Raw genomic sequence first — 27,511 nt, 5'->3', positions numbered from 1 at the left:
CACTCTAATATAATAATAACCCCAACACTCTAATATAATAATAGCCCCAAAACTCTAATAAAATAACAGCCCCAACACTTTAATATAATAATAGCCCCAACACTCTAATATAATAACAGCCCCAACACTTTAATATAATAATAGCCCCAACACTCTAATATAATAACAGCCCCAACACTTTAATATAATAATAGCCCCAACACTTTAATATAATATTAGCCGCAACACTCTAATATAATAACAGCCCCAACACTTTAATATAATAATAGCCCCAACACTTTAATATAATAATAGCCCCAACACTTTAATATAATATTAGCCCCAACACTCTAATATAATAACAGCCCCAACACTCTAATATAATAATAGCCCCAACACTTTAATATTATATTAGCCGCAACACTCTAATATAATAACAGCCCCAACACTTTAATATAATAATAGCCCCAACACTTTAATATAATAATAGCCCCAACACTTTAATATAATATTAGCCCCAACACTCTAATATAATAACAGCCCCAACACTTTAATATAATAATAGCCCCAACACTTTAATATAATATTAGCCCCAACACTCTAATAAAATAACAGCCCCAACACTTTAATATAATAATAGCCCCAACACTTTAATATAATATTAGCCGCAACACTCTAATATAATAACAGCCCCAACACTTTAATATAATAATAGCCCCAACACTTTAATATAATAATAGCCCCAATACTTCAATATAATAACAGCCACAACACTTTAATATAATAATAGCCCCAACACTCTAATATAATAACAGCCCCAACACTTTAATATAATAATAGCCCCAACACTTTAATATAATAATATCCCCAACACTCTAATATAATAATAGCCCCAACACTTTAATATAATAATAGCCCCAACACTCTAATATAATAATAGCCCCAACACTCTAATATAATAATAGCCCCAACACTTTAATATAATTATAGCCCCAACACTTTAATAGAATAATAGCCCCAACAATCTAATATAATAATAGCCCCAACACTTTAATAGAATAATAGCCCCAACACTCTAATATAATAACAGCACCAACACTTTAATATAATAATAGCCCCAACACTCTAATATAATAATAGCCCCAACACTTTAATAGAGTAATAGCCGCAACACTCTAATATAATAACAGCCCCAACACTTTAATATAATAATAGCCCCAACACTCTAATATAATAACAGCACCAACACTTCAATATAATAATAGCCCCAACACTCTAATATAATAATAGCCCCAACACTTTAATAGAATAATAGCCGCAACACTCTAATATAATAACAGCCCCAACACTTTAATATAATAATAGCCCCAACACTCTAATATAATAATAACCCCAACACTCTAATATAATAATAGCCCCAAAACTCTAATATAATAACAGCCCCAACACTTTAATATAATAATAGCCCCTACACTCTAATATAATAACAGCCCCAACACTTTAATATAATAATAGCCCCAACACTCTAATATAATAACAGCCCCAACACTTTAATATAATAATAGCCCCAACACTTTAATATAATATTAGTCGCAACACTCTAATATAATAACAGCCCCAACACTTTAATATAATAATAGCCCCAACACTTTAATATAATAATAGCCCCAACACTTTAATATAATATTAGCCCCAACACTCTAATATAATAACAGCCCCAACCATTTAATATAATAATAGCCCCAACACTTTAATATAATAATAGCCCCAAAACTCTAATATAATAACAGACCCAACACTTTAATATAATAATAGCCCCAACACTTTAATATAATATTAGCCGCAACACATAATATAATAACAGCCCCAACACTTTAATACAATAATAGCCCCAACACTTTAATATAATAATAACCCCAACACTCTAATATAATAATAGCCCCAAAACTCTAATATAATAACAGCCCCAACACTTTAATATAATAATAGCCCCAACACTCTAATATAATAACAGCCCCAACACTTTAATATAATAATAGCCCCAACACTTTAATATAATATTAGCCCCAACACTCTAATATAATAACAGCCCCAACACTTTAATATAATAATAGCCCCAACACTTTAATATAATAATAGCCCCAACACTCTAATATAATAACAGCCCCAACACTTTAATATAATAATAGCCCCAACACTTTAATATATTTTTAGCCGCAACACTCTAATATAATAACAGCCCCAACACTTTAATATAATAATAGCCCCAACACTTTAATATAATAATAGCCCCAATACTTCAATATAATAACAGCCACAACACTTTAATATAATAATAGCCCCAACACTCTAATATAATAACAGCCCCAACACTTTAATATAATAATAGCCCCAACACTTTAATATAATAATAGCCTCAACACTCTAATATAATAATAGCCCCAACACTTTAATATAATAATAGCCCCAACACTCTAATATAATAATAGCCCCAACACTCTAATATAATAATAGCCCCAACACTTTAATATAATTATAGCCCCAACACTTTAATAGAATAATAGCCCCAACAATCTAATATAATAATAGCCCCAACACTTTAATAGAATAATAGCCCCAACACTCTAATATAATAACAGCACCAACACTTTAATATAATAATAGCCCCAACACTCTAATATAATAATAGCCCCAACACTTTAATAGAATAATAGCCGCAACACTCTAATATAATAACAGCCCCAACACTTTAATATAATAATAGCCCCAACACTCTAATATAATAATAACCCCAACACTCTAATATAATAATAGCCCCAAAACTCTAATATAATAACAGCCCCAACACTTTAATATAATAATAGCCCCAACACTCTAATATAATAACAGCCCCAACACTTTAATATAATAATAGCCCCAACACTCTAATATAATAACAGCCCCAACACTTTAATATAATAATAGCCCAAACACTTTAATATAATATTAGTCGCAACACTCTAATATAATAACAGCACCAACACTTTAATATAATAATAGCCCCAACACTCTAATATAATAATAGCCCCAACACTTTAATAGAATAATAGCCGCAACACTCTAATATAATAACAGCCCCAACACTTTAATATAATAATAGCCCCAACACTCTAATATAATAATAACCCCAACACTCTAATATAATAATAGCCCCAAAACTCTAATATAATAACAGCCCCAACACTTTAATATAATAATAGCCCCAACACTCTAATATAATAACAGCCCCAACACTTTAATATAATAATAGCCCCAACACTCTAATATAATAACAGCCCCAACACTTTAATATAATAATAGCCCCAACACTTTAATATAATATTAGTCGCAACACTCTAATATAATAACAGCCCCAACACTTTAATATAATAATAGCCCCAACACTTTAATATAATAATAGCCCCAACACTTTAATATAATATTAGCCCCAACACTCTAATATAATAACAGCCCCAACCATTTAATATAATAATAGCCCCAACACTTTAATATAATAATAGCCCCAAAACTCTAATATAATAACAGACCCAACACTTTAATATAATAATAGCCCCAACACTTTAATATAATATTAGCCGCAACACTCTAATATAATAACAGCCCCAACACTTTAATACAATAATAGCCCCAACACTTTAATATAATAATAACCCCAACACTCTAATATAATAATAGCCCCAAAACTCTAATATAATAACAGCCCCAACACTTTAATATAATAATAGCCCCAACACTCTAATATAATAACAGCCCCAACACTTTAATATAATAATAGCCCCAACACTTTAATATAATATTAGCCCCAACACTCTAATATAATAACAGCCCCAACACTTTAATATAATAATAGCCCCAACACTTTAATATAATAATAGCCCCAACACTCTAATATAATAACAGCCCCAACACTTTAATATAATAATAGCCCCAACAGTTTAATATAATATTAGCCGCAACACTCTAATATAATAACAGCCCCAACACTTTAATATAATAATAGCCCCAACACTTTAATATAATAATAGCCCCAATACTTCAATATAATAACAGCCACAACACTTTAATATAATAATAGCCCCAACACTCTAATATAATAACAGCCCCAACACTTTAATATAATAATAGCCCCAACACTTTAATATAATAATAGCCCCAACACTCTAATATAATAATAGCCCCAACACTTTAATATAATAATAGCCCCAACACTCTAATATAATAATAGCCCCAACACTCTAATATAATAATAGCCCCAACACTATAATATAATTATAGCCCCAACACTTTAATAGAATAATAGCCCCAACAATCTAATATAATAATAGCCCCAACACTTTAATAGAATAATAGCCCCAACACTCTAATATAATAACAGCACCAACACTTTAATATAATAATAGCCCCAACACTCTAATATAATAATAGCCCCAACACTTTAATAGAATAATAGCCGCAACACTCTAATATAATAACAGCCCCAACACTTTAATATAATAATAGCCCCAACACTCTAATATAATAATAACCCCAACACTCTAATATAATAATAGCCCCAAAACTCTAATATAATAACAGCCCCAACACTTTAATATAATAATAGCCCCAACACTCTAATATAATAACAGCCCCAACACTTTAATATAATAATAGCCCCAACACTCTAATATAATAACAGCCCCAACACTTTAATATAATAATAGCCCCAACACTTTAATATAATATTAGTCGCAACACTCTAATATAATAACAGCCCCAACACTTTAATATAATAATAGCCCCAACACTTTAATATAATAATAGCCCCAACACTTTAATATAATATTAGCCCCAACACTCTAATATAATAACAGCCCCAACCATTTAATATAATAATAGCCCCAACACTTTAATATAATAATAGCCCCAAAACTCTAATATAATAACAGCCCCAACACTATAATATAATAACAGCCCCAACACTTTAATATAATAATAGCCCCAACACTTTAATATAATAATAGCCCCAACACTCTAATATAATAACAGCCCCAACACTTTAATATAATAATAGCCCCAACACTTTAATATAATATTAGCCGCAACACTCTAATATAATAACAGCCCCAACACTTTAATATAATAATAGCCCCAACACTTTAATATAATAATAGCCCCAATACTTCAATATAATAACAGCCACAACACATTAATATAATAATAGCCCCAACACTCTAATATAATAACAGCCCCAACACTTTAATATAATAATAGCCCCAACACTTTAATATAATAACAGCCCCAACACTTTAATATAATAATAGCCCCAACACTTTAATATAATAACAGCCCCAACACTTTAATATAATAATAGCCCCAACACTTTAATATAATAACAGCCCCAACACTCTAATATAATAATAGCCCCAACACTCTAATATAATAATAGCCCCAACACTTAATATAATAACAGCCCCAACACTTTAATATAATAATAGCCCCAACACTTTAATATAATAATAGCCCCAACACTCTAATATAATAACAGCCCCAACACTCTAATATAATAATAGCCCCAACACTTTAATATAATAATAGCCCCAACTCTCTAATATAATAATAGGCCCAACACTTTAATATAATAATAGCCCCAACACTCTAATATAATAATAGCCCCAACACTTTAATATAATAATAGCCCCAATACTTCAATATAATAACAGCCACAACACTTTAATATAATAATAGCCCCAACACTCTAATATAATAACAGCCCCAACACTGTAATATAATAATAGCCCCAACACTTTAATATAATAATAGCCCCAACACTCTAATATAATAATAGCCCCAACACTTTAATATAATAATAGCCCCAACACTCTAATATAATAATAGCCCCAACACTCTAATATAATAATAGCCCCAGCACTTTAATATAATAATAGCCCCAACACTTTAATAGAATAATAGCCCCAACAATCTAATATAATAATAGCCCCAACTCTTTAATAGAATAATAGCCCCAACACTCTAATATAATAATAACCCCAACACTCTAATATAATAATAGCCCCAAAACTCTAATATAATAACAGCCCCAACACTTTAATATAATAATAGCCCCAACACTCTAATATAATAACAGCCCCAACACTTTAATATAATAATAGCCCCAACACTCTAATATAATAACAGCCCCAACACTTTAATATAATAATAGCCCCAACACTTTAATATAATATTAGCAGCAACACTCTAATATAATAACAGCCCCAACACTTTAATATAATAATAGCCCCAACACTTTAATATAATAATAGCCCCAACACTTTAATATAATATTAGCCCCAACACTCTAATATAATAACAGCCCCAACACTTTAATATAATAATAGCCCCAACACTTTAATATTATATTAGCGGCAACACTCTAATATAATAACAGCCCCAACACTTTAATATAATAATAGCCCCAACACTTTAATATAATAATAGCCCCAACACTTTAATATAATATTAGCCCCAACACTCTAATATAATAACAGCCCCAACACTTTAATATAATAATAGCCCCAACACTTTAATATAATAATAGCCCCAACACTCTAATATAATAACAGCCCCAACACTTTAATATAAGAATAGCCCCAACACTTTAATATAATATTAGCCGCAACACTCTAATATAATAACAGCCCCAACACTTTAATATAATAATAGCCCCAACACTTTAATATAATAATAGCCCCAATACTTCAATATAATAACAGCCACAACACTTTAATATAATAATAGCCCCAACACTCTAATATAATAACAGCCCCAACACTTTAATATAATAATAGCCCCAACACTTTAATATAATAATAGCCCCAACACTCTAATATAATAATAGCCCCAACACTTTAATATAATAATAGCCCCAACACTCTAATATAATAATAGCCCCAACACTCTAATATAATAATAGCCCCAACACTTTAATATAATTATAGCCCCAACACTTTAATAGAATAATAGCCCCAACAATCTAATATAATAATAGCCCCAACACTTTAATAGAATAATAGCCCCAACACTCTAATATAATAACAGCACCAACACTTTAATATAATAATAGCCCCAACACTCTAATATAATAATAGCCCCAACACTTTAATAGAATAATAGCCGCAACACTCTAATATAATAACAGCCCCAACACTTTAATATAATAATAGCCCCAACACTCTAATATAATAATAACCCCAACACTCTAATATAATAATAGCCCCAAAACTCTAATATAATAACAGCCCCAACACTTTAATATAATAATAGCCCCAACACTCTAATATAATAACAGCCCCAACACTTTAATATAATAATAGCCCCAACACTCTAATATAATAACAGCCCCAACACTTTAATATAATAATAGCCCCAACACTTTAATATAATATTAGTCGCAACACTCTAATATAATAACAGCCCCAACACTTTAATACAATAATAGCCCCAACACTTTAATATAATAATAGCCCCAACACTTTAATATAATATTAGCCCCAACACTCTAATATAATAACAGCCCCAACCATTTAATATAATAATAGCCCCAACACTTTAATATAATAATAGCCCCAAAACTCTAATATAATAACAGACCCAACACTTTAATATAATAATAGCCCCAACACTTTAATATAATATTAGCCGCAACACTCTAATATAATAACAGCCCCAACACTTTAATACAATAATAGCCCCAACACTTTAATATAATAATAGCCCCAACACTCTAATATAATAATAGCCCCAACACTTTAATATAATAATAGCCCCAACACTCTAATATAATAATAGCCCCAACACTCTAATATAATAATAGCCCCAACACTTTAATATTATTATAGCCCCAACACTTTAATAGAATAATAGCCCCAACAATCTAATATAATAATAGCCCCAACACTTTAATAGAATAATAGCCCCAACACTCTAATATAATAACAGCACCAACACTTCAATATAATAATAGCCCCAACACTCTAATATAATAATAGCCCCAACACTTTAATAGAATAATAGCCGCAACACTCTAATATAATAACAGCCCCAACACTTTAATATAATAATAGCCCCAACACTCTAATATAATAATAACCCCAACACTCTAATATAATAATAGCCCCAAAACTCTAATATAATAACAGCCCCAACACTTTAATATAATAATAGCCCCAACACTCTAATATAATAACAGCCCCAACACTTTAATATAATAATAGCCCCAACACTCTAATATAATAACAGCCCCAACACTTTAATATAATAATAGCCCCAACACTTTAATATAATATTAGTCGCAACACTCTAATATAATAACAGCCCCAAAACTTTAATATAATAATAGCCCCAACACTTTAATATAATAATAGCCCCAACACTTTAATATATTATTAGCCCCAACACTCTAATATAATAACAGCCCCAACCATTTAATATAATAATAGCCCCAACACTTTAATATTATATTAGCCGCAACACTCTAATATAATAACAGCCCCAACACTTTAATATAATAATAGCCCCAACACTTTAATATAATAATAGCCCCAACACTTTAATATAATATTAGCCCCAACACTCTAATATAATAACAGCCCCAACACTTTAATATAATAATAGCCCCAACACTTTAATATAATAATAGCCCCAACACTCTAATATAATAACAGCCCCAACACTTTAATATAATAATAGCCCCAACACTTTAATATAATATTAGCCGCAACACTCTAATATAATAACAGCCCCAACACTTTAATATAATAATAGCCCCAACACTTTAATATAATAATAGCCCCAATACTTCAATATAATAACAGCCACAACACTTTAATATAATAATAGCCCCAACACTCTAATATAATAACAGCCCCAACACTTTAATATAATAATAGCCCCAACACTTTAATATAATAATAGCCCCAACACTCTAATATAATAATAGCCCCAACACTTTAATATAATAATAGCCCCAACACTCTAATATAATAATAGCCCCAACACTCTAATATAATAATAGCCCCAACACTTTAATATAATTATAGCCCCAACACTTTAATAGAATAATAGCCCCAACAATCTAATATAATAATAGCCCCAACACTTTAATAGAATAATAGCCCCAACACTCTAATATAATAACAGCACCAACACTTTAATATAATAATAGCCCCAACACTCTAATATAATAATAGCCCCAACACTTTAATAGAATAATAGCCGCAACACTCTAATATAATAACAGCCCCAACACTTTAATATAATAATAGCCCCAACACTCTAATATAATAATAACCCCAACACTCTAATATAATAATAGCCCCAAAACTCTAATATAATAACAGCCCCAACACTTTAATATAATAATAGCCCCAACACTCTAATATAATAACAGCCCCAACACTTTAATATAATAATAGCCCCAACACTCTAATATAATAACAGCCCCAACACTTTAATATAATAATAGCCCCAACACTTTAATATAATATTAGTCGCAACACTCTAATATAATAACAGCCCCAACACTCTAATATAATAATAGCCCCAACACTCTAATATAATAACAGCCCCAACACTTTAATATAATAATAGCCACAACACTTTAATATAATAATAGCCCCAACACTCTAATATAATAACAGCCCCAACACTCTAATATAATAATAGCCCCAACACTCTAATATAATAACAGCCCCAACACTTTAATATAATAATAGCCCCAACACTTTAATATAATAATAGCCCCAACACACTAATATAATAACAGCCCCAACACTCTAATATAATAATAGCCACAACACTTTAATATAATAATAGCCCCAACTCTCTAATATAATAATAGCCCCAACACTTTAATATAATAATAGCCCCAATACTTCAATATAATAACAGCCACAACACTTTAATATAATAATAGTCCCAACACTCTAATATAATAACATCCCCAACACTCTAATATAATATCAGCCCCAACACTTTAATATAATAATAGCCCCAACACTTTAATATAATAATAGCCCCAACACTCTAATATAATAATAGCCCCAACACTTTAATATAATAATAGCCCCAACACTTTAATATAATAACAGCCCCAACACTTTAATATAATAATAGCCCCAACACTTTAATATAATATTAGCCGCAACACTCTAATATAATAAGAGCCCCAACACTTTAATATAATAATAGCCCCAACACTTTAATATAATATTAGTCCCAACACTCTAATATAATAACAGCCCCAACACTCTAATATACTAATAGCCCCAACAATTTAATAGAATAATAGCCCCAACACTCTAATATAATAACAGCCCCAACACTTTAATATAATAATAGCCCCAACACTCTAATATAATAATAACCCCAACACTCTAATATAATAATAGCCCCAAAACTCTAATATAATAACAGCCCCAACACTTTAATATAATAATAGCCCCAACACTTTAATATAATAACAGCCCCAACACATTAATATAATAATAGCACCAACACTTTAATATAATAATAGACCCAACACTTTAATATAATAATAGCCCCAACATTCTAATATAAAAACAGCCCCAACACTTTAATATAATAATAGCCCCAACACTCTAATATAATAATAGCCACAACACTCTAATATAATAATAGCCCCAACACTCTAATATAATAATAACCCCAACACTCTAATATAATAATAGTCCCAACACTTTAATATAATAATAGCCCCAACACTCTAATATAATAATAGCCCCAACACTCTAATATAATAATAGCCCCAACACTCTAATATAATAATAACCCCAACACTCTAATATAATAATAGTCCCAACACTTTAATATAATAATAGCCCCAACACTCTAATATAATAACAACCCCAACACTTTAATATAATAATAGCCCCAACATTTAATATAATATAGCCCCAACACTTTAATATAATAATAGCCCCAACACTTTAATATAATAACAGCCCCAACACTTTAATATAATAGCCCCAACACTTTAATATAATAACAGCCCCAATACTCTAATATAATAATAGCCCCAACACTCTACTATAATAATAGCCCCAACACTTTAATATAATAACAGCCCCAACACTTTAATATAATAATAGCCACAACACTTTAATATAATTATAGCCCCAACACTCTAATATAATAACAGCCCCAACACTCTAATATAATAATAGCCCCGACACTCTAATATAATAACAGCCCCAACACTTTAATATAATAATAGCCACAACACTTTAATATAATAATAGCCCCAACACTCTAATATAATAACAGCCCCAACACTCTAATATAATAATAGCCACAACACTGTAATATAATAATAGCCCCAACACTCTAATATAATAACAGCCCCAACACTCTAATATAATAATAGCCCCAACACTCTAATATAATATTAGCCGCAACACTCTAATATAATAACAGCCCCAACACTTTAATATAATAATAGCCCCAACACTCTAATATAATAATAGCCCCAACACTTTAATAGAATAATAGCCCCAACACTTTAATATAATAATAGCCCCAACACTCTAAATTAATAATAGCCCCAACACTTTAATATAATAATATCCCCAATACTTCAATATAATAACAGCCACAACATTTTAATATAATAATAGCCCCAACACTTTAATATAATAATAGCCCCAACACTCTAATATAATAACAGCCCCAACACTTTACTATAATAATAGCCCCAACACTTTAATATAATAATAGCACCAACACTCTAATATAATAACAGCCCCAACACTTTAATATAATAATAGCCCCAACACTCTAATATAATAATAGCCCCAACACTTTAATATAATAATAGCCCCAACACTTTAATATAATAATAGCCCCAACACTCTAATATAATAATAGCCCCAACACTTTAATATAATAACAGCCCCAACACTCTAATATAATAATAGCCCCAACACTTTAATATAATAATAGCCCCAACACTTTAATATAATAACAGCCCCAACATTTTAATAGAATAATAGCCCCAACACTCTAATATAATAACAGCCCCAACACTTTAATATAATAATAGCCCCAACACTTTAATATAATAATAGCCCCAACACTCTAATATAATAATAGCACCAACACTCTAATATAATAACAGCCCCAACACTCTAATATAATAACTGCCCCAACACTCTAATATAATAACAGCCCCAACACTCTAATATAATAACTGCCCCAACACTCTAATATAATAACAGCCCCAACTCTTTAATAGAATAATAGCCCCAACACTTTAATATAATAACAGCCCCAACACTTTAATATAATAATAGCCCCAACACTCTAATATAATAACAGCCCCAACACTCTAATATAATAACTGCCCCAACACTCTAATATAATAACAGCCCCAACTCTTTAATAGAATAATAGCCCCAACACTCTAATATAATAATAGCCCCAACACTTTAATATAATAATAGCCCCAACACTTTAATATAATAACAGCCCCAACATTTTAATAGAATAATAGCCCCAACACTCTAATATAATAACAGCCCCAACACTTTAATATAATAATAGCCCCAACACTTTAATATAATAATAGCCCCAACACTCTAATATAATAATAGCCCCAACACTCTAATATAATAACAGCCCCAACACTCTAATATAATAACTGCCCCAACACTCTAATATAATAACAGCCCCAACTCTTTAATAGAATAATAGCCCCAACACTCTAATATAATAATAGCCCCAACACTTTAATATAATAATAGCCCCAACACTTTAATATAATAACAGCCCCAACATTTTAATAGAATAATAGCCCCAACACTCTAATATAATAACAGCCCCAACACTTTAATATAATAATAGCCCCAACACTTTAATATAATAATAGCCCCAACACTCTAATATAATAATAGCACCAACACTCTAATATAATAACAGCCCCAACACTCTAATATAATAACAGCCCCAACACTCTAATATAATAACTGCCCCAACACTCTAATATAATAACAGCCCCAACTCTTTAATAGAATAATAGCCCCAACACTTTAATATAATAACAGCCCCAACACTTTAATATAATAATAGCCCCAACACTCTAATATAATAACAGCCCCAACACTCTAATATAATAATAGCCCCAACACTTTAATATAATAATAGCCCCAACACTTTAATATAATAATAGCCCCAACACTCTAATATAATAATAGCCCCAACACTTTAATATAATAACAGCCCCAACACTCTAATATAATAATAGCCCCAACACTTTAATATAATAATAGCCCCAACACTCTAATATAATAACAGCCCCAACACTTTAATATAATAACAGCCCCAACACTTTAATATAATAATAGCCACAACACTTTAATATAATAATAGCCCCAACACTCTAATATAATAATAACCCCAACACTCTAATATAATAATAGACCCAACACTTTAATATAATAATAGCCATAACACTTTAATATAATAACAGCCCCAACACTTTAATATAATAATAGCCCCAACACTCTAATATAATAATAACCCCAACACTCTAATATAATAATAACCCCAAAACTCTAATATAATAATAGCCCCAACACTCTAATATAATAACAGCCCCAACACTCTAATATAATAATAACCCCAACACTCTAATATAATAACAGCCCCAACACTTTAATATAATAATAGCCCCAACACTCTAATATAATAACAGCCCCAACACTTTAATATAATAATAGCCCCAACACTTTAATATAATAACAGCCCCAACACTTTAATATAATAATAGCCACAACACTTTAATATAATAATAGCCCAAACACTCTAATATAATAATAACCCCAACACTCTAATATAATAATAGACCCAACACTTTAATATAATAATAGCCATAACACTTTAATATAATAACAGCCCCAACACTTTAATATAATAATAGCCCCAACACTCTAATATAATAATAACCCCAACACTCTAATATAATAATAACCCCAAAACTCTAATATAATAATAGCCCCAACACTCTAATATAATAATAACCCCAACACTCTAATATAATAATAGACCCAACACTTTAATATAATAATAGCCATAACACTTTAATATGATAACAGCCCCAACACTTTAATATAATAATAGCCCCAACACTCTAATATAATAATAACCCCAACACTCTAATATAATAATAACCCCAAAACTCTAATATAATAATAGCCCCAACACTCTAATATAATAACAGCCCCAACACTCTAATATAATAATAACCCCAACACTCTAATATAATAACAGCCCCAACACTTTAATATAATAATAGCCACAACACTTTAATATAATAACAGCCCCATCACTCTAATATAATAATAGCCCCAACACTCTAATATAATAATAGCCCCAACACTTTAATATAATAATAGCCCCAACACTCTAATATAATAATAGCCCCAACACTTTAATAGAATAATAGCCCCAACACTTTAATATAATAATAGCCCCAACACTCTAAATTAATAATAGCCCCAACACTTTAATATAATAATATCCCCAATACTTCAATATAATAACAGCCACAACATTTTAATATAATAATAGCCCCAACACTTTACTATAATAATAGCCCCAACACTTTAATATAATAATAGCACCAACACTCTAATATAATAACAGCCCCAACACTTTAATATAATAATAGCCCCAACACTCTAATATAATAATAGCCCCAACACTTTAATATAATAATAGCCCCAACACTTTAATATAATAACAGCCCCAACATTTTAATAGAATAATAGCCCCAACACTCTAATATAATAACAGCCCCAACACTTTAATATAATAATAGCCCCAACACTTTAATATAATAATAGCCCCAACACTCTAATATAATAATAGCACCAACACTCTAATATAATAACAGCCCCAACACTCTAATATAATAACTGCCCCAACACTCTAATATAATAACAGCCCCAACACTCTAATATAATAACTGCCCCAACACTCTAATATAATAACAGCCCCAACTCTTTAATAGAATAATAGCCCCAACACTTTAATATAATAACAGCCCCAACACTTTAATATAATAATAGCCCCAACACTCTAATATAATAACAGCCCCAACACTCTAATATAATAACTGCCCCAACACTCTAATATAATAACAGCCCCAACTCTTTAATAGAATAATAGCCCCAACACTCTAATATAATAATAGCCCCAACACTTTAATATAATAATAGCCCCAACACTTTAATATAATAACAGCCCCAACATTTTAATAGAATAATAGCCCCAACACTCTAATATAATAACAGCCCCAACACTTTAATATAATAATAGCCCCAACACTTTAATATAATAATAGCCCCAACACTCTAATATAATAATAGCACCAACACTCTAATATAATAACAGCCCCAACACTCTAATATAATAACTGCCCCAACACTCTAATATAATAACAGCCCCAACACTCTAATATAATAACTGCCCCAACACTCTAATATAATAACAGCCCCAACTCTTTAATAGAATAATAGCCCCAATACTTTAATATAATAACAGCCCCATCACTCTAATATAATAATAGCCCCAACACTCTAATATAATAATAGCCCCAACACTTTAATATAATAATAGCCCCAACACTCTAATATAATAATAGCCCCAACACTTTAATAGAATAATAGCCCCAACACTTTAATATAATAATAGCCCCAACACTCTAAATTAATAATAGCCCCAACACTTTAATATAATAATATCCCCAATACTTCAATATAATAACAGCCACAACATTTTAATATAATAATAGCCCCAACACTTTAATATAATAATAGCCCCAACACTCTAATATAATAACAGCCCCAACACTTTACTATAATAATAGCCCCAACACTTTAATATAATAATAGCACCAACACTCTAATATAATAACAGCCCCAACACTTTAATATAATAATAGCCCCAACACTCTAATATAATAATAGCCCCAACACTTTAATATAATAATAGCCCCAACACTTTAATATAATAACAGCCCCAACATTTTAATAGAATAATAGCCCCAACACTCTAATATAATAACAGCCCCAACACTTTAATATAATAATAGCCCCAACACTTTAATATAATAATAGCCCCAACACTCTAATATAATAATAGCACCAACACTCTAATATAATAACAGCCCCAACACTCTAATATAATAACTGCCCCAACACTCTAATATAATAACAGCCCCAACACTCTAATATAATAACTGCCCCAACACTCTAATATAATAACAGCCCCAACTCTTTAATATAATAATAGCCCCAACACTCTAATATAATAACAGCCCCAACACTCTAATATAATAACTGCCCCAACACTCTAATATAATAACAGCCCCAACTCTTTAATAGAATAATAGCCCCAACACTCTAATATAATAATAGCACCAACACTCTAATATAATAACAGCCCCAACACTCTAATATAATAACTGCCCCAACACTCTAATATAATAACAGCCCCAACACTCTAATATAATAACTTCCCCAATACTCTAATATAATAACAGCCCCAACACTCTAATATAATAACTGCCCCAACACTTTAATATAATAACAGCCCCAACACTTTAATATAATAATAGCCCCAACACTCTAATATAATAACAGCCCCAACACTCTAATATAATAACTGCCCCAACACTCTAATATAATAATAGCCCCAACACTTTAATATAATAATAGCCCCAACACTTTAATATAATAACAACCCCAACATTTTAATAGAATAATAGCCCCAACACTCTAATATAATAACAGCCCCAACACTTTAATATAATAATAGCCCCAACACTTTAATATAATAATAGCCCCAACACTCTAATATAATAATAGCACCAACACTCTAATATAATAACAGCCCCAACACTCTAATATAATAACTGCCCCAACACTCTAATATAATAACAGCCCCAACACTCTAATATAATAACTGCCCCAACACTCTAATATAATAACAGCCCCAACTCTTTAATAGAATAATAGCCCCAACACTTTAATATAATAACAGCCCCAACACTTTAATATAATAATAGCCCCAACACTCTAATATAATAACAGCCCCAACACTCTAATATAATAACTGCCCCAACACTCTAATATAATAACAGCCCCAACTCTTTAATAGAATAATAGCCCCAACACTTTAATATAATAACAGCCCCAACACTTTAATATAATAATAGCCCCAACACTCTAATATAATAACAGCCCCAACACTCTAATATAATAATAGCCCCAACACTTTAATATAATAATAGCCCCAACACTTTAATATAATAATAGCCCCAACACTCTAATATAATAATAGCCCCAACACTTTAATATAATAACAGCCCCAACACTCTAATATAATAATAGCCCCAACACTTTAATATAATAATAGCCCCAACACTCTAATATAATAATAGCCCCAACACTTTAATATAATAATAGCCCCAAAACTTCAATATAATAACAGCCACAACACTTTAATATAATAATAGCCCCAACACTCTAATATAATAACAGCCCCAACACTTTAATATAATAATAGCCCCAACACTCTAATATAATAATAGCCCCAATACTTTAATATAATAATAGCCCCAACACTTTAATATAATAATAGCCCCAACACTCTAATATAATAATAGCCCCAACACTTTAATATAATAATAGCCCCAATACTTCAATATAATAACAGCCACAACATTTTAATATAATAATAGCCCCAACACTCTAATATAATAACAGCCCCAACACTTTAATATAATAATAGCCCCAACACTCTAATATAATAATAGCCCCAATACTTTAATATAATAATAGCCCCAACAATTTAATATAATAATAGCCCCAACACTCTAATATAATAATAGCCCCAACACTTTAATATAATAATAGCCCCAATACTTCAATATAATAACAGCCACAACATTTTAATATAATAATAGCCCCAACACTCTAATATAATAACAGCCCCAAAACTTTAATATAATAATAGCCCCAACACTCTAATATAATAATAGCCCCAACACTTTAATATAATAATAGCCCCAACACTCTAATATAATAATAGCCCCAACACTCTAATATAATAATAGCCCCAACACTTTAATATAATAATAGCCCCAACACTCTAATATAATAATAGCCCCAACACTTTAATAGAATAATAGCCCCAACACTTTAATATAATAATAGCCCCAACACGCTAAATTAATAATAGCCCCAACACTTTAATATAATAATATCCCCAATACTTCAATATAATAACAGCCACAACATTTTAATATAATAATAGCCCCAACACTTTAATATAATAATAGCCCCAACACTTTAATATAATAACAGCCCCAACATTTTAATAGAATAATAGCCCCAACACTCTAATATAATAACAGCCCCAACACTTTAATATAATAATAGCCCCAACACTTTAATATAATAATAGCCCCAACACTCTAATATAATAATAGCACCAACACTCTAATATAATAACAGCCCCAACACTCTAATATAATAACTGCCCCAACACTCTAATATAATAACAGCCCCAACACTCTAATATAATAACTGCCCCAACACTCTAATATAATAACAGCCCCAACTCTTTAATAGAATAATAGCCCCAACACTTTAATATAATAACAGCCCCAACACTTTAATATAATAATAGCCCCAACACTCTAATATAATAACAGCCCCAACACTCTAATATAATAACTGCCCCAACACTCTAATATAATAACAGCCCCAACTCTTTAATAGAATAATAGCCCCAACACTCTAATATAATAATAGCCCCAACACTTTAATATAATAATAGCCCCAACACTTTAATATAATAACAGCCCCAACATTTTAATAGAATAATAGCCCCAACACTCTAATATAATAACAGCCCCAACTCTTTAATAGAATAATAGCCCCAACACTCTAATATAATAATAGCCCCAACACTTTAATATAATAATAGCCCCAACACTTTAATATAATAACAGCCCCAACATTTTAATAGAATAATAGCCCCAACACTCTAATATAATAACAGCCCCAACAATTTAATATAATAATAGCCCCAACACTTTAATATAATAATAGCCCCAACACTTTAATATAATATTAGCCCCAACACTCTAATATAATAACAGCCCCAACACTTTAATATAATAATAGCCCCAACACTTTAATATAATAATAGCCCCAACACTCTAATATAATAACAGCCCCAACACTTTAATATAATAATAGCCCCAACACTTTAATATAATATTAGCCGCAACACTCTAATATAATAACAGCCCCAACACTTTAATATAATAATAGCCCCAACACTTTAATATAATAATAGCCCCAATACTTCAATATAATAACAGCCACAACACTTTAATATAATAATAGCCCCAACACTCTAATATAATAACAGCCCCAACACTTTAATATAATAATAGCCCCAACACTTTAATATAATAATAGCCCCAACACTCTAATATAATAATAGCCCCAACACTTTAATATAATAATAGCCCCAACTCTCTAATATAATAATAGCCCCAACACTCTAATATAATAATAGCCCCAACACTTTAATATAATTATAGCCCCAACACTTTAATAGAATAATAGCCCCAACAATCTAATATAATAATAGCCCCAACACTTTAATAGAATAATAGCCCCAACACTCTAATATAATAACAGCACCAACACTTTAATATAATAATAGCCCCAACACTCTAATATAATAATAGCCCCAACACTTTAATAGAATAATAGCCGCAACACTCTAATATAATAACAGCCCCAACACTTTAATATAATAATAGCCCCAACACTCTAATATAATAATAACCCCAACACTCTAATATAATAATAGCCCCAAAACTCTAATATAATAACAGCCCCAACACTTTAATATAATAATAGCCCCAACACTCTAATATAATAACAGCCCCAACACTTTAATATAATAATAGCCCCAACACTCTAATATAATAACAGCCCCAACACTTTAATATAATAATAGCCCCAACACTTTAATATAATATTAGTCGCAACACTCTAATATAATAACAGCCCCAACACTCTAATATAATAATAGCCCCAACACTCTAATATAATAACAGCCCCAACACTTTAATATAATAATAGCCACAACACTTTAATATAATAATAGCCCCAACACTCTAATATAATAACAGCCCCAACACTCTAATATAATAATAGCCCCAACACTCTAATATAATAACAGCCCCAACACTTTAATATAATAATAGCCCCAACACTTTAATATAATAATAGCCCCAACACACTAATATAATAACAGCCCCAACACTCTAATATAATAATAGCCACAACACTTTAATATAATAATAGCCCCAACTCTCTAATATAATAATAGCCCCAACACTTTAATATAATAATAGCCCCAATACTTCAATATAATAACAGCCACAACACTTTAATATAATAATAGTCCCAACACTCTAATATAATAACATCCCCAACACTCTAATATAATATCAGCCCCAACACTTTAATATAATAATAGCCCCAACACTTTAATATAATAATAGCCCCAACACTCTAATATAATAATAGCCCCAACACTTTAATATAATAATAGCCCCAACACTTTAATATAATAACAGCCCCAACACTTTAATATAATAATAGCCCCAACACTTTAATATAATATTAGCCGCAACACTCTAATATAATAAGAGCCCCAACACTTTAATATAATAATAGCCCCAACACTTTAATATAATATTAGTCCCAACACTCTAATATAATAACAGCCCCAACACTCTAATATACTAATAGCCCCAACAATTTAATAGAATAATAGCCCCAACACTCTAATATAATAACAGCCCCAACACTTTAATATAATAATAGCCCCAACACTCTAATATAATAATAACCCCAACACTCTAATATAATAATAGCCCCAAAACTCTAATATAATAACAGCCCCAACACTTTAATATAATAATAGCCCCAACACTTTAATATAATAACAGCCCCAACACATTAATATAATAATAGCACCAACACTTTAATATAATAATAGACCCAACACTTTAATATAATAATAGCCCCAACATTCTAATATAAAAACAGCCCCAACACTTTAATATAATAATAGCCCCAACACTCTAATATAATAATAGCCACAACACTCTAATATAATAATAGCCCCAACACTCTAATATAATAATAACCCCAACACTCTAATATAATAATAGTCCCAACACTTTAATATAATAATAGCCCCAACACTCTAATATAATAATAGCCCCAACACTCTAATATAATAATAGCCCCAACACTCTAATATAATAATAACCCCAACACTCTAATATAATAATAGTCCCAACACTTTAATATAATAATAGCCCCAACACTCTAATATAATAACAACCCCAACACTTTAATATAATAATAGCCCCAACATTTAATATAATATAGCCCCAACACTTTAATATAATAATAGCCCCAACACTTTAATATAATAACAGCCCCAACACTTTAATATAATAGCCCCAACACTTTAATATAATAACAGCCCCAATACTCTAATATAATAATAGCCCCAACACTCTACTATAATAATAGCCCCAACACTTTAATATAATAACAGCCCCAACACTTTAATATAATAATAGCCACAACACTTTAATATAATTATAGCCCCAACACTCTAATATAATAACAGCCCCAACACTCTAATATAATAATAGCCCCGACACTCTAATATAATAACAGCCCCAACACTTTAATATAATAATAGCCACAACACTTTAATATAATAATAGCCCCAACACTCTAATATAATAACAGCCCCAACACTCTAATATAATAATAGCCACAACACTGTAATATAATAATAGCCCCAACACTCTAATATAATAACAGCCCCAACACTCTAATATAATAATAGCCCCAACACTCTAATATAATATTAGCCGCAACACTCTAATATAATAACAGCCCCAACACTTTAATATAATAATAGCCCCAACACTCTAATATAATAATAGCCCCAACACTTTAATAGAATAATAGCCCCAACACTTTAATATAATAATAGCCCCAACACTCTAAATTAATAATAGCCCCAACACTTTAATATAATAATATCCCCAATACTTCAATATAATAACAGCCACAACATTTTAATATAATAATAGCCCCAACACTTTAATATAATAATAGCCCCAACACTCTAATATAATAACAGCCCCAACACTTTACTATAATAATAGCCCCAACACTTTAATATAATAATAGCACCAACACTCTAATATAATAACAGCCCCAACACTTTAATATAATAATAGCCCCAACACTCTAATATAATAATAGCCCCAACACTTTAATATAATAATAGCCCCAACACTTTAATATAATAATAGCCCCAACACTCTAATATAATAATAGCCCCAACACTTTAATATAATAACAGCCCCAACACTCTAATATAATAATAGCCCCAACACTTTAATATAATAATAGCCCCAACACTTTAATATAATAACAGCCCCAACATTTTAATAGAATAATAGCCCCAACACTCTAATATAATAACAGCCCCAACACTTTAATATAATAATAGCCCCAACACTTTAATATAATAATAGCCCCAACACTCTAATATAATAATAGCACCAACACTCTAATATAATAACAGCCCCAACACTCTAATATAATAACTGCCCCAACACTCTAATATAATAACAGCCCCAACACTCTAATATAATAACTGCCCCAACACTCTAATATAATAACAGCCCCAACTCTTTAATAGAATAATAGCCCCAACACTTTAATATAATAACAGCCCCAACACTTTAATATAATAATAGCCCCAACACTCTAATATAATAACAGCCCCAACACTCTAATATAATAACTGCCCCAACACTCTAATATAATAACAGCCCCAACTCTTTAATAGAATAATAGCCCCAACACTCTAATATAATAATAGCCCCAACACTTTAATATAATAATAGCCCCAACACTTTAATATAATAACAGCCCCAACATTTTAATAGAATAATAGCCCCAACACTCTAATATAATAACAGCCCCAACACTTTAATATAATAATAGCCCCAACACTTTAATATAATAATAGCCCCAACACTCTAATATAATAATAGCCCCAACACTCTAATATAATAACAGCCCCAACACTCTAATATAATAACTGCCCCAACACTCTAATATAATAACAGCCCCAACTCTTTAATAGAATAATAGCCCCAACACTCTAATATAATAATAGCCCCAACACTTTAATATAATAATAGCCCCAACACTTTAATATAATAACAGCCCCAACATTTTAATAGAATAATAGCCCCAACACTCTAATATAATAACAGCCCCAACACTTTAATATAATAATAGCCCCAACACTTTAATATAATAATAGCCCCAACACTCTAATATAATAATAGCACCAACACTCTAATATAATAACAGCCCCAACACTCTAATATAATAACAGCCCCAACACTCTAATATAATAACTGCCCCAACACTCTAATATAATAACAGCCCCAACTCTTTAATAGAATAATAGCCCCAACACTTTAATATAATAACAGCCCCAACACTTTAATATAATAATAGCCCCAACACTCTAATATAATAACAGCCCCAACACTCTAATATAATAATAGCCCCAACACTTTAATATAATAATAGCCCCAACACTTTAATATAATAATAGCCCCAACACTCTAATATAATAATAGCCCCAACACTTTAATATAATAACAGCCCCAACACTCTAATATAATAATAGCCCCAACACTTTAATATAATAATAGCCCCAACACTCTAATATAATAACAGCCCCAACACTTTAATATAATAACAGCCCCAACACTTTAATATAATAATAGCCACAACACTTTAATATAATAATAGCCCCAACACTCTAATATAATAATAACCCCAACACTCTAATATAATAATAGACCCAACACTTTAATATAATAATAGCCATAACACTTTAATATAATAACAGCCCCAACACTTTAATATAATAATAGCCCCAACACTCTAATATAATAATAACCCCAACACTCTAATATAATAATAACCCCAAAACTCTAATATAATAATAGCCCCAACACTCTAATATAATAACAGCCCCAACACTCTAATATAATAATAACCCCAACACTCTAATATAATAACAGCCCCAACACTTTAATATAATAATAGCCCCAACACTCTAATATAATAACAGCCCCAACACTTTAATATAATAATAGCCCCAACACTTTAATATAATAACAGCCCCAACACTTTAATATAATAATAGCCACAACACTTTAATATAATAATAGCCCCAACACTCTAATATAATAATAACCCCAACACTCTAATATAATAATAGACCCAACACTTTAATATAATAATAGCCATAACACTTTAATATAATAACAGCCCCAACACTTTAATATAATAATAGCCCCAACACTCTAATATAATAATAACCCCAACACTCTAATATAATAATAACCCCAAAACTCTAATATAATAATAGCCCCAACACTCTAATATAATAATAACCCCAACACTCTAATATAATAATAGACCCAACACTTTAATATAATAATAGCCATAACACTTTAATATGATAACAGCCCCAACACTTTAATATAATAATAGCCCCAACACTCTAATATAATAATAACCCCAACACTCTAATATAATAATAACCCCAAAACTCTAATATAATAATAGCCCCAACACTCTAATATAATAACAGCCCCAACACTCTAATATAATAATAACCCCAACACTCTAATATAATAACAGCCCCAACACTTTAATATAATAATAGCCACAACACTTTAATATAATAACAGCCCCATCACTCTAATATAATAATAGCCCCAACACTCTAATATAATAATAGCCCCAACACTTTAATATAATAATAGCCCCAACACTCTAATATAATAATAGCCCCAACACTTTAATAGAATAATAGCCCCAACACTTTAATATAATAATAGCCCCAACACTCTAAATTAATAATAGCCCCAACACTTTAATATAATAATATCCCCAATACTTCAATATAATAACAGCCACAACATTTTAATATAATAATAGCCCCAACACTTTACTATAATAATAGCCCCAACACTTTAATATAATAATAGCACCAACACTCTAATATAATAACAGCCCCAACACTTTAATATAATAATAGCCCCAACACTCTAATATAATAATAGCCCCAACACTTTAATATAATAATAGCCCCAACACTTTAATATAATAACAGCCCCAACATTTTAATAGAATAATAGCCCCAACACTCTAATATAATAACAGCCCCAACACTTTAATATAATAATAGCCCCAACACTTTAATATAATAATAGCCCCAACACTCTAATATAATAATAGCACCAACACTCTAATATAATAACAGCCCCAACACTCTAATATAATAACTGCCCCAACACTCTAATATAATAACAGCCCCAACACTCTAATATAATAACTGCCCCAACACTCTAATATAATAACAGCCCCAACTCTTTAATAGAATAATAGCCCCAACACTTTAATATAATAACAGCCCCAACACTTTAATATAATAATAGCCCCAACACTCTAATATAATAACAGCCCCAACACTCTAATATAATAACTGCCCCAACACTCTAATATAATAACAGCCCCAACTCTTTAATAGAATAATAGCCCCAACACTCTAATATAATAATAGCCCCAACACTTTAATATAATAATAGCCCCAACACTTTAATATAATAACAGCCCCAACATTTTAATAGAATAATAGCCCCAACACTCTAATATAATAACAGCCCCAACACTTTAATATAATAATAGCCCCAACACTTTAATATAATAATAGCCCCAACACTCTAATATAATAATAGCACCAACACTCTAATATAATAACAGCCCCAACACTCTAATATAATAACTGCCCCAACACTCTAATATAATAACAGCCCCAACACTCTAATATAATAACTGCCCCAACACTCTAATATAATAACAGCCCCAACTCTTTAATAGAATAATAGCCCCAATACTTTAATATAATAACAGCCCCATCACTCTAATATAATAATAGCCCCAACACTCTAATATAATAATAGCCCCAACACTTTAATATAATAATAGCCCCAACACTCTAATATAATAATAGCCCCAACACTTTAATAGAATAATAGCCCCAACACTTTAATATAATAATAGCCCCAACACTCTAAATTAATAATAGCCCCAACACTTTAATATAATAATATCCCCAATACTTCAATATAATAACAGCCACAACATTTTAATATAATAATAGCCCCAACACTTTAATATAATAATAGCCCCAACACTCTAATATAATAACAGCCCCAACACTTTACTATAATAATAGCCCCAACACTTTAATATAATAATAGCACCAACACTCTAATATAATAACAGCCCCAACACTTTAATATAATAATAGCCCCAACACTCTAATATAATAATAGCCCCAACACTTTAATATAATAATAGCCCCAACACTTTAATATAATAACAGCCCCAACATTTTAATAGAATAATAGCCCCAACACTCTAATATAATAACAGCCCCAACACTTTAATATAATAATAGCCCCAACACTTTAATATAATAATAGCCCCAACACTCTAATATAATAATAGCACCAACACTCTAATATAATAACAGCCCCAACACTCTAATATAATAACTGCCCCAACACTCTAATATAATAACAGCCCCAACACTCTAATATAATAACTGCCCCAACACTCTAATATAATAACAGCCCCAACTCTTTAATATAATAATAGCCCCAACACTCTAATATAATAACAGCCCCAACACTCTAATATAATAACTGCCCCAACACTCTAATATAATAACAGCCCCAACTCTTTAATAGAATAATAGCCCCAACACTCTAATATAATAATAGCACCAACACTCTAATATAATAACAGCCCCAACACTCTAATATAATAACTGCCCCAACACTCTAATATAATAACAGCCCCAACACTCTAATATAATATCTGCCCCAACACTCTAATATAATAACAGCCCCAACACTCTAATATAATAACTGCCCCAACACTTTAATATAATAACAGCCCCAACACTTTAATATAATAATAGCCCCAACACTCTAATATAATAACAGCCCCAACACTCTAATATAATAACTGCCCCAACACTCTAATATAATAACAGCCCCAACTCTTTAATAGAATAATAGCCCCAACACTCTAATATAATAATAGCCCCAACACTTTAATATAATAATAGCCCCAACACTTTAATATAATAACAACCCCAACATTTTAATAGAATAATAGCCCCAACACTCTAATATAATAACAGCCCC

This window comes from Hemitrygon akajei, chromosome 17 (assembly GCF_048418815.1).
Source record: "Hemitrygon akajei chromosome 17, sHemAka1.3, whole genome shotgun sequence".
NCBI classification, from domain to species: domain Eukaryota; kingdom Metazoa; phylum Chordata; class Chondrichthyes; order Myliobatiformes; family Dasyatidae; genus Hemitrygon; species Hemitrygon akajei.
Note: the sequence above shows the minus strand (reverse complement) of the source record.